We start from the raw sequence: 209 nt of genomic DNA, 5'->3' as shown, positions 1-209 counted from the left end.
CGGGTCCCGTCGGGCTCGGGTCGGGTATCCATCCTCTACTGCAGACCATGCAACTTTGGGGTTTTCTGGGTAACAATCTTAGATAAAAAAAAACAAACTTTTTTGACACTTTTGTTGCTTTCCCCCGATGTTTAAGTCACTTTTTCTGAACTTTTGAAGCTTTTTTAACATTTCATAAAAACACAAATTTCTGATATATAGGAACTTTT

This window comes from Etheostoma spectabile, chromosome 4 (genome assembly GCF_008692095.1).
Source record: "Etheostoma spectabile isolate EspeVRDwgs_2016 chromosome 4, UIUC_Espe_1.0, whole genome shotgun sequence".
In the NCBI taxonomy this organism is placed as follows: Eukaryota; Metazoa; Chordata; class Actinopteri; order Perciformes; family Percidae; genus Etheostoma; species Etheostoma spectabile.
This window is presented reverse-complemented; position numbering follows the sequence as displayed.